General features: G+C 36.0%; 1 pseudogene; it reads left to right on the plus strand.

Moving 5' to 3' along the window:
- The first annotated feature begins 4,517 nt into the window (after positions 1-4,517).
- Positions 4,518-5,962, plus strand: LOC143676366 (myb/SANT-like DNA-binding domain-containing protein 3; annotated as a pseudogene).
- The last annotated feature ends 7,453 nt before the right edge of the window (positions 5,963-13,415 follow it).

Raw genomic sequence — 13,415 nt, forward strand, 5'->3', positions numbered from 1 at the left:
AGCAATTAAGCAAGCAGAAGATAAAGAAGGCATTCAAATTGGAAAGGAAAAACTATAACTTTCCCTGGCTGCAGATGGCAGGATTCTGTGTATAAAAAAAAATCCTCAAAAATATACAAGAAAGGTACTAGAGCCAACAAATGAATATAGCATCATGCAGGATATAAGATTAACACATAAAAATCAGTAACTTTTCTATGCACTGGTAATTAACAATCTGAAAAGGAAATATTTTTAAAATTCCATTTACAGCAGCAACTAAAAACTCAAATATACATGAAAAACTATGTATGTATAAACACGTATAAAGAAATCAAAGATCTGAGAAATGGAAGGACATTCTGGCTCCATGACTGGGAGTCTAAGTATTGTTAAGATGTCATGTCTACCCAAAGCTCCTCAACGCCATCCCAATGAAAATTTCAATGCAGTCTTCTTTGTATAAATGGAAACTCCAATAAACAACTTCATATTCATGGGCAAGGGGCTCCAAATAGTCAAAGCCATCTTGAAAATAGTAGAAAAAAGTTGGAGGACTCACAATTCCTGATCTTAAACTTATTACAAGCTACTGTAATTTATACAACATGCTTCTGGCACAAGGATAGATGTATACTCCAATGAAATAAATTGAGAATACAAAAATAAACCCTCACATTCATGGCCAGTTGATTGTTCATAAGCATGCTAAGTTCTCTCAATTGGGAAAAAATAGTCTCCTCAGCAATGGGTGTTGGGAAAACTGGATATCCATATGCAAAAGAATGAAGGTGGATCCCTACCTCACATCATATACAAAAATTAGCTCAAAAAGTATCAAAGAAATAAATATAAGAACCCAAAGAAAATAAAGAGAAGCATCTTCAAGACTTTGTATTAGACAGTGGTTTCTAGGACTTCACACAAAAGTATCAGCAACAAAAGGAAAAAGAGATAACGAGGACTTTACCAAAATTAAAAGCTTTGTGCATCAAAGGACTTCATCATGAGAGTAAAAATACAACCTACAGAGTGGGAGAAAAATGCAGAAAGCACAAATCCATTAAGAATAAATTATCCAGAATATATTAAGAACTACTATAACTTAACATCAAAGGACAAACAACCCAACTTAAAAATGGGCAAAAGACTTGAATAGACATTTTTCCACAGAAGATATACAAATGGTCTAAAAGCATGTGAAAGATGCTCAACATCATTACCATCAAGGAAATACAAATCAAAATCACAATGCCACAATATTTCGTACCCACTAGAATGAATACTATTATAACAAATAGGAAATAACAAGTTTTGGAGAGGATGTAGAGAAATAGCAACACTCAATCATTGGTGGTATGGATATAAAATAACGAAGCTGCTATTTCACACTTCCTTAGAAAGTTAATTTAGAATTAACATATGACCCAGCAATCCCTCTTCTAGGTATTATTCTGTGCAAGCACAGAGTATACATGTTCATTGTGGCATTATAACCATATATACATTGTGGCATTATTCACAATTGACAAAAGATGGAAGCATCACAAGTGTCCATCAACAGATGAATCATAAACAAAACATGGTATATTTGGTATATACATTTAGTGAAATATTTTTCAGTGTAAAAAGGAATGAAGCTCTGATATATGTGACAAATGGATGAACCTTCGAGACATAAATTTGAGTGAATAAAGCCAGACAACCAAAAAAATAGTAATTGTATGAACTTACTGATATGAAAAAATTAGAATAAGCAAATTCATAGAGTCAGAAACTAGAATATATTACTGTGGGCTGGGGTGGGACTAGGGAATAGGAAGTTAATGCTTATTGGTGAAGAATTTCTCTTTAGGAGGACGGAAAGCTTTTGCTAACGGAGGGTGCTGATAGTAGCACCACATTGTCAATATGATTAACAGCACTAGATTGTATATTTGTGATTAAAAGGGGAAAATTTAGGTTGTATACATGTTACTAGAAAAAAAGTTTTTAAACATAGGACTGGACAATGTAGCAGTGAACCCTAATATAAACTGTGAACTATAGTTAATAGTACAATTATAATTATATCCTTTCATGACTTGTAACAAAGGTACATGCTAATGCAAAGTATTAATAATGGGGAAGGTAATATGGGAACTCTATGTTTCCTGCATGATTTTTCCATAATACTACAACTTTTCTAATAAAAAATAAAAGTTCCTAGATATCTAAACCATTGGTTTTTTTAGAAAAGAGATCTGTCTTATCAGGTAATATTAAGCACAAAACAGGGCTGATGTGGGAAGCAGCAGAATAAATGTATCACTTGTTCATGGCTAATGTCAGTTTAGAATTTCCAGGCATTTCCTCTGACTGGTTTACGGCACACCAAGACAGTTTTTAAAATATAGTGAGTACTGATATTCAGTGCATCATTACCCACCGTATTTGTTACTCCTACAAAGTACAGTGACTAAGGAAGGCAATGGAACAGAGTGAATTTGAGGGGAGTATAGTTATAAACTCAATCATGGCTAGAAGCATCCATTTGTTTCATAGTTTTTAAGTTTAATTTAGTTCTTCTATCCCCAGCTAACCACACTAAGACTATAACTTAATCTGATTTTAACATAATGGTAGATTGAAAACTATAATATTGTTTAATGTTGTGACTCTGCTTGCTAAAATTTTTGAAAGGCATTAAGTTACACTTTATTAATACCAAAGTCAACAGATCACCAATTCAGATTCAATGTAAAGTGCACAAGAGGAAATGTTTTTGTTGTATTGTAATACTGAATACCTTGAAACTATGTCCTTGCAAGCAAAAAGCAGTTCCATAGTTTTCATTCACTTACAAACTGATTTCATGAAGTAAATGCAAGTTAAATTATGTAGGCAGTACTACTACTAATAATAATAGCAAATTTTCAAAGAATCTGCTAAGCACTCCTGGAGAATTAATTCATCACTAAACATTTTTTTAGAATAATTTCTAAGTGATAGCACTCTGCTAGATGCCGTTAGAGATACAATCATAAAAGGTTGGGGACTTCAGGGAAATGGCAGAGTAGGGAGCACCAAAACTCACTCCTTCCTCCAAAACAGTTAACAGGCCGAACTGTCTGAAACTACTGGTCTGAGGGCCAGAGGACAGAAAAACACTGAGCAACATCCAGAGAAGAGCTGGAGGTAGAAGCTGATAAACTGTAGGAAAGAGCAGTGAGTAGCTCTCTCCCCAAGTGGTTGCCAGCATCCATCCCCCATTTTCCAGGTGGGACTCTGTGCTGGTTTGAAAATCTTATGTACCCCAGAATAACCATGTTTAATCCTGATTCAATCTTGTGGGGGGGCAGCCATTTCTTTAATCCTGATTCAATACTGTAGGTTGGAAACTTTTGATTAAATTATCTTTACAGAGATAAGACATGCCCAATTCTGGGTGTGACCTTTTGATCAGATGGAGATGCAACTCTGTAACTTTAGGGTGGGTCTTGACTAGTTCACTGGAATCCCTTAAAAGAGGAAACATTTTAGAGAAATGACAGCATTGACATTAACTTCAGAGCAGAGCTGACACACACCAACACTTGGAGAACAGAGACATGGATGTTTGGAGATGCTTGGAACTCAGCAGACTTTACCATGAGATGTTAAGCAAGCCAGAACCTGGAGAGAGCCAAGGGAAGCCAAGAGATGAAAGCCAGCCCTGGAGAAGCAAAGTGAGGAACCCCCACAGGAATAGAGGCTGAATGTAATGCAGCACATGAGGAAGGGAGTGACAGATGCCAGCCATGTGCCTTCCCAGCTGACATAGTTATTCTGGAAATATCAGCCTTTTTTGAGTGAAGGTAACCTCTTGTTTGTGTCTTGATTTGGACACTTTCACTTCCTTAGAACTGTGGGCTTATAGCTTATTAAATTCCCTTTGTAAAAGCCATTCCATTTCTGGTATGTCACAATCCAGCAGCTTGCAAACTAATACAGCCTCCTTGGGATCCAGTCCCTAACTAGCTGCTGCTGTCAGAAAAGGACATAAAAATGTTCATCCTGAAGAACAAGGAGGGGCATTGCTGAACACTGATCACTGCTTTTGATTTGCGAGGTTGGATCCCTGGGTCCTGGCTGAACTGTTTCAACCCACCATGGACAAAAGCAGTGACAGCCGTTGTTTCAACCCTGCCCTAAACAGGGGTGGAGGCAGTGGAGAAGTCTTTCCTGATACTCTCCCCAGGACATTGTGGAGGTAGTGGGGGTGGGGGGTACAGAGGCCATACCACACCTCACCCCAGCCTCCAGGAGACTGATGGTAGAGGCTCTGAGAGGTTGGGAGTGCATGGGACAGTGGTCCTGTCCTCCTCCACACCCTCTGACATATGGTGGCAGCAGTGGTAGTGGCAGTGCAGTAGCCACTGTGCACCACCACTGCCCAGTGGTCGAGAGCCTGAGGCCCTCAGAACAAACCACCCATGCCTTGCTGGTCCCGCCCCAGTTCCACAGCTACAGTGTCATTGCTGAAGGTTAGCCAACAGCCAGTAGAAATATAGTGGAAAATGAAAAACAACATCATATTAAAACCTGCCAAGAACTTCTCAGAATTGGAAAAGAGCATCTTGCTTGCTTTGGTAGAAAAGTACATATATGTGCTTGAATGCAAAAAAAGTGATGCATGAACTATTGCACTCAAAAAATGTACCCGGCAAGCACTTGCCCAGAAATAAACTCCCAGTATTTCCCTGCAGGATTTCAAACAGCTGAAGAAGCGCTCAGAGAACATCAAGGCTTGGGTCAAAAAAATAGTGGTCCATGAAAGGAGAGAGAAAATGAAATGGAGTGTCAGTCTACCTCTGGTTACCCATGTCCTGGGAAAGGAAAATTGCCACCATACCCTCCTGAAGAAGAGACTGAGTATTGCCCTGATACTGCAACCCAAGAATCATTTGGTGCTGCAAATAAAGAACTGTGCAATGATGAGAAAGAGTTCATACACTTTCCAGTACATGAGCAGACCGCTTAATCTGAGCCCTCATATTAGACTCTCAGAATAAAACTATGTAAGCAAAACTTTTCAGGAATGGGCTTTGTTCTAGTTTGCTACCTGCCAGAATGCAATGTACCAGAAAAGAATGGCTTTTAAAAAGGGGAATTTAATGAGTTGCTAGTTTACAGTTCTAAGGCTGAGAAAATGTCCCAACTAAAACAAATCTATAGAAATGTCCAATCAAAGGCATCCATGGAAAGATACCTTGGTTCAAGAAGGCCAATGAAGTTCAGGGTCTCTCTTGCATCCAAGAAGGCACATGGCAAACACAGTCATGGTTTCTCTCTTGGCTGGAAGGGCATATGGAGAGCAAGGTATCACCTGCTAGCTTTATCTCCTGGCTTCCTGTTTCATGAATCTCCCTGGGAGGTATTTTCCTACTTTATCTACAAAGGTCTCTGGCTGGTGGACTCTGCTTCTCATGGCTATGTCATTCTGCTCAGCTCTCTCTGAATCTCCATTCTCCAAAATGTTTCCTCTTTTATAGTATTCCAGTAAACCAGTCAATACCCAAATGGGTAGAGACATGTCATCACTTAATCCAACTTAACAACCGCTCTTGACTAAATCACATCATCCAGGGAGATGAACTGATTACAGTTTCAAACATACAGTATTGAATAGGGATTATTCTACCTTTATGAAATGGGATTTTGATTAAAACATGGCTTTTCTAGGGGGCATACTTCCTTTTAAACCAGCACAGGCTTTTAAAAAGTTACATATGGAAGAACATCATTGACAAATGTCCATCTTACAACTGCAGCTGATACAAATGAATGAGGTACATGTGGCCAAAATTCATTAGATAGAGCAAGAATAAGAGACGGCAGAGGAGGAACACAGGATAAAAATGTAAGTTCTCAATAAAAAGATGTATTGGGAAAGAGAGCTACAAATTTTATCAAGAAATGGCCTTTTGCTTCATTTAACCAGCCCTTGCCCAATTCACCTTGAGACTTTGAAGGTGTCCCCCTTTCAATTAATCTGTGTTGGCAAAGGCAGTCTGGGTCATGGACATGTGTTCATTAACCTGTAACAGAGCTACAGATAGGAAAATTAGAGAGGGTAATAGTCATTGATTTAAGAATACATTCAGGTAAACAGCTGCACCCTCTATACCCCTTAAATGGAAAAAGAAATGTTAGATCCTCTAAAAATTATTGCTATAAGTGCTATAATTCTGAATGTGATGTCTTTTAATTAGAATTCATACAAGACACATACATTACACACTTACATGTGTAAGTGTTGTCTTTTTTTAATTAGATACAAGTGTGACTGTAAAGGAATGTGGCTGATTTTGTTTTTTTTTTTAAAAAAAACAAATAGCTAGCATTTCTATCCAAATGAATGCCATCCAATTGAAAGTAACTGTCCTGGGAGGGCCACGTGTTTCTGCAGCGTGATACTGTTACTGAGAACTTTTTGGAGGTATTTAGGGAGACTCATCAGAGGCAGCACTTTTTTTGAGTGTGGGTTTTGTTCTTGTTTTTAAACAGCCCAACATTTGGAAGGCTATTTCTTAATATGGCTCATGAACTACCATGGAAAACCTTTCCAAGGAGGAGTTCCAAATAATGGCTCCAACGGTGGTAGCCTTGTTGCAATGGGTTATGTAACAAATTTGAGGGGAAAATGTTTGTTTAGATTTATACATTGTTACATTTGCTTTCTTTAAAACAAAGACAATTGTATAGTCAAAAATGCACAAGAGACTTAGAACATCAGTTTGAACAGTCAGAAGAAAGAATCAGTGAACTAGAAGAGAAGATGATTGAAATCTTACAGACAGAAGAACAGATAAGGAAAAGAATGGAAAAAATTTGAGCAGCAGCTCAGGGATTTTAATGACAGCACAAAGCACACATATACATGTTGGTTGTCCCAGAAGAAGAGAAGGGAAAAGGGGCAGAAAAAATATTTAAGGAAATAATGGTGGAAAATTTCCCAACTCTTATAGATGACATAAATGTACATATCAAAGAAGCACAATGGACTCCAAATTGAATGAATCCTAATAGATGTCCTCTGGGAAACATACTAATCAGAATTGCAAATGCCAAAGCTAAAGAGAGAATCCTAAAAGCAGCAAGAGATCAGTGATTCTGAATAAGAATAAGTTCTGATTTCTCATCAGAAGCCATGGAGGGAGAAAGCAGTAGTATGATATATTTAAGGTACTAAAAGAGAAAAACTGCCAGCCAGGAATTCTTTATCCAGAAACACTGTCCATCAAAAATGAGAGTTAAAAATATTCTCAGATAAACAGAAATAGAGAGTTTGTCAACAAGAAACCAGCCCTACTACAAATATTAAAGAGAAATATGAAGGCTGAATAGAAAAAACAGGAGAAAGAGGCATGGAGTAGACTGAAGAAATGAAGATTATCACTAAGAGTAACTTACAAGTTTTAAATTAAGACAGACAAAAATAAGATAGCTCGTATAAAAAGCAAAGGGAAAAATGGTTGAAGTAAGTACTGTCTTTACAGTAATAACATTGAAAGTTGAAGATTGGCTTCACAAGTAAATTCTACCAATCATTCCAAGAAGAATTAATAGCAATCCTGCTCAAACTCTTCCAAAAATTTTAAGAGAATGGAACACTACCTAGCTCATTCTATGAGGCCAGCATCACCTAATACCAAAGCCAGATAAAGATACTACAAGAAAAGAAAATTACAGACAAAAATCTCTAACGAATATAGATGCAAAGTCCTCAAGAACATACTTGCAAATAAAATCCAATAGCACATTTAAAGAATATACACCATAGTCAAGTTGGTTTTATGCCAGATAAGCAAAGGTGGTCAACATGAGAAAATCAATTAATGTAATACACCACATAAACAAATTGCAGGGGAAAACACACATGATCTTGATTGACAGAAAAGGTATTTGACAAAATTGAGCATCCTTTCTGATAAAAACACTTTGAAAGATAGTAATAGAAGAAAACTTCCTCAACATGACAAAGGAATGTAAAAGCAGTAATAGAAGAAAACTTCCTCAACATGGAAAACCCACAGCTAAATGTAAGATTATAAAACTCCTAGAAGAAAATGTAGGGAAGTATCTTCAAGGTCTTGTGATAGGAAATGATTTCTTATACTTTACGCCCAAAGCAGAAGTGAAAAAAGAAAAATAGGTAAATGGGACGTCCTCAAAATTTAATATACAGCTTGTACAAAAGGACTCTATCAAGAAAGTGAAAATACAAGCAACACAACTGGAGAAAATATTTGGAAATTGCAAATCTAATAAGGGTTTAATATATGGAATATATAAACAAATACTTTAACTCAACAATAAAGAGACAACCCAATTTAAAACAGGGCTAAATACCAAATAGACATTGCTCCAAAAAGGAAGTACAAATGGTTAAAAAGCACAATGAGATCATTTTTACGTAATGAATTGCCACTATTTAAAGACAAACAAACAAAACTATATGATTTGGAAAGAATGTGGAGAAATAAGAACACTCATTCATTGCTTTTGGGAATGTAAAATTGTGCAGCTGCTTGGAAAAGAGTCTGTCAGTTCCTTGGGAATGTAAGTATAGAACTGCCATATGATCTGGAAATCTCGCTATTAGGTATATATCCAGAAGTAATGAAAGCATGGATTTGAACAAACATTTGAACACTTATGTTCATAGTGGCTTTATTAAAATTGCCAAAGATGGAGCATAGTTTCCTTTGTATTAATCGAATTTGAAGCCTCTAGAATTCCTTTGTATTAATCGAATTTAAGTCTCTAGAATTTCTTGAAACTTGGTTTGATATCTATTGCCAATTTGGGGAAATTTCTCAACTGTTATCTCATCATATATTGCTTCTGTACCATTCTCTCCTCCCTTGCTTGACCTCAGGCGTACAAATTACAGCATAATCACTGTGCTCAATATGTCTCTTATACCTTTCCCACATTTCAGTTATTTATGTTCTCTGTACTTTTTTCCTGAATATTTTCTACTGATCTGTATTTATAATTCAATAAATCCCTCTTCATACTATCCAATCTTCTGCTTGAGTTCTTAAGCTCAGCTAATGTTTTTCAATTCTAGAATTCCCATTTGTTACTTTTATGTGGATTGTAATTGTCTTTTGAATTTGAAATAAAATTATTTTAAATTTTAATGTTATGACATATCTATTTTCCTTTTATAGCTGTTTCTATTTTCTGTTTTTTATCTCAACTTGGTCCATTTTTTTCTGATATGCTTTTTATACTTTATTGAATGTTGGACATTTTGTTAGAAAAATCCTAGGGTTTCTGTATCGACATTATCTTTCTTCAGAGATAATTTACCCTATCCTTTATCAGGCAGCAAAAAGCAGATTAATTCAATCCAATTGTTGATTAACCATCTTTGCTGGTTTGAAACTATTATGAACCCCAGAAAAGCCATATTTTAATGCTGATCCAATCTTGTGGAGGCAAACGTATAATTTAGGGTAGAAACCATATTAGACCGTTAGCTTAGATTAGATTGTTTCCATGGAAATTGACCCACTCAATTGTAGGTGTAACCTTTTGGTTTTATTACTTCCATGGAGATGTGGCATACTCAGCTGTGGGGCCTTTTGGTTAGGTGGAGATGTGACTCCACCCATTCAAGGTGGATCTTGATTAGTTTATTAGAGTAGTTTAAAAGGGGAAACATTTTGGAGAAACCTCAGGTACAGACATAGACATGGGGCATCTGGAAATGTAGAAGCCCCAAGAGATGACAGTTGCTTTAGAGCCAACCAAGAAATGAAGACACTTGGAGATGCTTGGAGTGCTTGCTGGCAGAGAGAGCAGAGGACTAGACATGGATATTTTGTGATGCAGAGCTCAGCACACATCACCATGTGCCTTCCCATGAGATGCTAAGCAAGCAAGAACTTAGAGTTGTATGCTGGTGGAGCTAAGTGAAAGTCCACAGATGCTTAGAAAGGGAACCACTGGCATCAGAAGCTGGAAGCAGTGGAACTTGGAACAAGGGCCAGCAGATGCCAGCCATGTGCCTTCCCATGTGACAGACATCAGCCTTTCTTGAGTCAAGATATCTTTTCCTGGATGCCTTGGTTTAGATATTTTTAATGGCCTTAGAACTGTAAAATTATAACTTAATACATTCCATTTTTAAAGGCCATTTCATTTCTGGTATATTGCATTCTGGTAGCTTCAACAAACTGAAACATCATCCTTGATTGGAGGCTTAATAAGTTTCTCTTTCTTCTTGGGTCCTGAAATCATATTGCTGTTGTAATTGTCTCTCTAGCACTATGAGACTTCAAAAAACTTTGTTTTGCTTTTTAGTCACTTTTTCTTGGCTTCTTAGACTTTTTTTTTTTCCAGTAAGAGAATATGGTCTTATTTCTGCATCCCTGTCTTTTTCCCATGGTCTAGTCCTAAAATTCCTACTGATTATATATCCCTGAACTCCATTTTTTAGCTCCCCAGCATTGTGAGATTGCTAGAGAAATCCCTAATGGTGTTTTGGTCTCTTAACTGTTCCCTCTGTCCAGTTTCTTGGCTTATTGTCCCAAGCTAAGTGTAAGCACATGCCTGGAGAGAAAAAGGTAGGATGCAAAGTTTTGAATTTACCTCATTGAGTTTCTCTCTCTCTTTCTCTCTCTCTCTCAGATTTTTCTCTCTATTTATGACTATTTTTTCAGCGCTATGATATTTTCAAAAATTTCATTTTTATTAGGCTTTTAAAATTGTTCTCAGTGTCAGAATTTGTCTGATATAATAGCCAGAAGTCAATGTGCATTTTGATTTTAAAATTTGTTTTTATTTTTAAATTTTTACGGTTTTCCTTTGGTAGCATATGAAATTTAACATTGTATTTCACTGAAGAAAAATATTAGATATGCTTGATCTGTTCATTATACAATAAAGTATTACAGGGCAGAACAAACTAGTTTGTTTCTTAATCACTATTTTGCTTCAAAGATTAATTTTACAAACTATGGTTACTCTATTCAGAAAAATGCACGTAATTATACATGCACAATTTAACCTACTCTTTCCTCAGTTCACAATCTATTGAAGCTCTTTCATGGATCTTAAGCTGATAACCACTGTGTCCATCTGTTGAAAATACTTAGCACAGGAGCTATATTTTCACATCTAGAATGGAGTTGAATTAGCTTTTCCCTTTTCATTTAATATTTGTCCTGGAATATTATGTTTGTTTTTTTGAAAACACTAATGATTTTCTAAAGTACTTTTTCACTTTAATGGAAGAAAAGAACAGAATTTGAAGACAAATGAAAAATGATAGGGTGAAATAAAGCAAAAATAGTAATGGAAACTAGGTGGAAGAAAATTCCCTGCTGGGAATTCCTGATGAGCATAGCAGTCTTCGTTTTGCTTTAGCTAGACTGCTAGTTACTAAATGAAGGATTTAAAGTGTCACATTGCCTCAGGCTTTGATGTGGGTGAAACTATCTCAGGAATTGAGTTTTGAATACTGGCTGAGTTGCCACACATTATGGTTATTGGGGAGTTTTTTTTTTTCCACTTATATACCTGGCATTTTAATAGTATCTGTCTTATTTATACAGAAAAGATAATATTCACTTTGAAAGCCAGTTGCCAATTTACTTGGTTTTTTACTTTCCTTTAGTTCCTAATGTGACTAGAACTAAAGTAGCCACCATTAACTTGGACTGCTGTTTTCAAGTAGATGTTACCTTTTAGCTATTACATCTGACAAAGCATAACCCACTGATTTAGTGGGATTTTAGCAAGGATTCAATCTACTATTGTCTCCAGATTACTTCATTACTGTAGATTTAGATGACGGTCATTTGAGATGTGAGAACAGAGGCTCCAAATGATACCCATAAGTAATATAAATACAGTTAGCTCTATTGTTTATCTATTGTGAAATCCAGCAAAAAGATTAGCAAACCCCAAGTATAAGATATGGGTTGTATTCCTAGAAAGTCACCATAACTCAAAATAATGCAAGTCAAGTGATTTTTTGGCACAGAACCATTGGAATAGGAAATATATAGGATTTAATGGTTCCAGAAGGGGACTGCTGGACATATGAGTCCAATTGGATTGCTCCCTATAGATCATTTCACCAAAGGGTTTAAAAGATTGGGAAACTGGAAGAATTGAGTCAAATATAATGATCTGGGAAAAAGCAATTTATCAATAGAAATAGAAGGGTTAAAAAGAGGTTTAAACAGAAAAAAAAGGAACAAAAGTAATAATTAAATATAATTGGGGAAAGAATGGTTCAGAACTGACACCATGGATAGTGAACATCTGCCAGCACATTTCATTTATAATCACTCTGGCTGCTTTCTTGGTCAGAAGGGCAAAAGTTTAAAGGGAATGCAGAGACTCACTAACATGACTTTGTGTTATCTACCACAGTGAGTTCAAACATCTTATCCTGGAATTCATAACTCCTTAAGATATACGCAAACTTTTTCCCCCTGACTTCTCACAGTTCTTCATATGTCAACTAACCTGCTCTACTTGTTGTTCATGGAAAATAGTGGTTTCTCCTCTTAATGGCATTTCACACTATCAGTTCCCCTTCGTCTTCACATGTGCGTGCCCTAGCCCTCATTTAACTCCCAACCCAACTCCCACCTCCTCTACCAGCTAGTGTGAGAATTTTGTGGTCTTCCTGAATTGCACACTAGTCAGAAATCGGTCACTCCCTGAAGTTGTAAGATACTTTTTTGTATCTTTGTGCAGCTATTCTTCTATAACCTTCCTTACCATTCATATGTTTGTATCATCTCCCTTGACACAATGCAAGTTCTTTGATAGTCAGCACCATGTATTTATACATTTTACATTGCACATGCTACTTCTAAAAGTAATTTCAATATATTGCACAATAAATAAATGGCTTTAGATAAATTAATGAATAAATGGGCTGTTAACTCAATTAAAGATGAAGAACTATTTTATTGTTGGTTTTAAGCATCTATATATATCATACTCTACATTCTCTTATACAACCTGCTTTTTTCACTTAACGTTTTTGAAATGAATACATGTTGGAAAGAAATGTTATGATAATATAACAAAATGTTAGCATGGATAAATCACGTTATATTGTGATCTACGTTTACCTAATAAAAAGCACCTTTGAAATAATTTTCAATGAGGGCTTTCTAAATTATTAAATCAATGATATATTCTTTCTCTAAATCCCAACATACTTTTAATAAGCAATGGGGAACATTAAAAATAAAACTCACCTTTCAGGTTAGAATCCATTTCTTTAAAAGTTACCATTGCAACCTCTTAATATGTGTGGATCTTACCAATTTGATTGTCTTTTCTCCTCAAAATAAACACTTTGGAGTTATTTTTATTGCTAAGAAATAAAAAAGCAGAATGACTACTATAAGCTAAAGATAGAAAGACATTTCAGA

Source organism: Tamandua tetradactyla, chromosome 3 (genome assembly GCF_023851605.1).
Source record: "Tamandua tetradactyla isolate mTamTet1 chromosome 3, mTamTet1.pri, whole genome shotgun sequence".
Lineage (NCBI taxonomy): Eukaryota > Metazoa > Chordata > Mammalia > Pilosa > Myrmecophagidae > Tamandua > Tamandua tetradactyla.